Raw genomic sequence first — 1,108 nt, 5'->3', positions numbered from 1 at the left:
AGCTTTACTAAAAAAAAAAATACGCGCCTATCCCCAAAATAGCACAGCCAAGTACGTGGGCAGATCCCGAAAGGTGTGTTGAAATTAAATTATGTGGTTTTACTTGCCTAAACTACGATCTGATTACGGTACACGCCATAATGAGGGAAACCGGAAGAATTTCTTCCACCTTGGCTTCTTTGCACCATAATATAAGCACACGAATGTTTTCACTCCCATCAATATGCGGCCACTGTGGCCGGGATTTGACCCCCCGACCTCGGGTTTAGGGGTCCAACACCACAGCCACTAAGCAGCCACGGCAAGTTCGAAGGCCGTGTAATATAAACAACGAACCACGTAGTACACTAATACGTCCAAGACCTTGTCTTTCTGGTAGACCAACCGCTGTCGAAACTTTTTTTGTAAATGGCCAGGTCGTGCGCGCGTTGAAGTTTTAGTGCGCGTTTACGTACAGGACAAGAAACTGATAAAGTGATGACACGTCAGAAGGAAAAAAATAACAGCGGCGCCTGAAAAATTTCGCTCGTCAAAGAAAGAAGATGCCGACAGAAACTGCAATTTCAGGTTTCTGATAAGCAGCCATCCATCAGGGACCAGTGTGGTGTGTTAGTGCGTACGCAGCGATAGGACGTCAGCTGCAGAAAACCCATTTCAGCAGTTGTTTGTAACCTCATTTGCATTTTCCTTGTGTTTTTGGCAATCTAGACCTACACATGGCCAAATCCGCATAAGTAGGAAGCTACACGTGCCGCCGGTTTTCAGAGCTCTTTGCAGAGCAATAAATAGCGAGCGTTGGCTTCAGATACGCATTCACGCTGTACACTGCCCCCTTGGCCAGTTTATCCAGCAAGAACGGAAAGCAGCCTACTACCAAAGGTATGATGTTTAGCGGTGGAAGCTTCAAATCATTCGCAAAATACTTCACTCCTGTAAACTTAGCGCACGGAGTTTGTTAGTATGGCTCAACTCATTGTAATGTGCAATCACTTTGGCTGTCGCATTGAGCCATGGTAAAATCTAATACAATTAAGAAAGACGGTATTATGTGTCAACAATGCATAGTACACGCTTTATAAATATGGTGAATATTTTAGTTGTTTGACAG

This window comes from Dermacentor albipictus, chromosome 7 (assembly GCF_038994185.2).
Source record: "Dermacentor albipictus isolate Rhodes 1998 colony chromosome 7, USDA_Dalb.pri_finalv2, whole genome shotgun sequence".
NCBI lineage: Eukaryota > Metazoa > Arthropoda > Arachnida > Ixodida > Ixodidae > Dermacentor > Dermacentor albipictus.
This window is presented reverse-complemented; position numbering follows the sequence as displayed.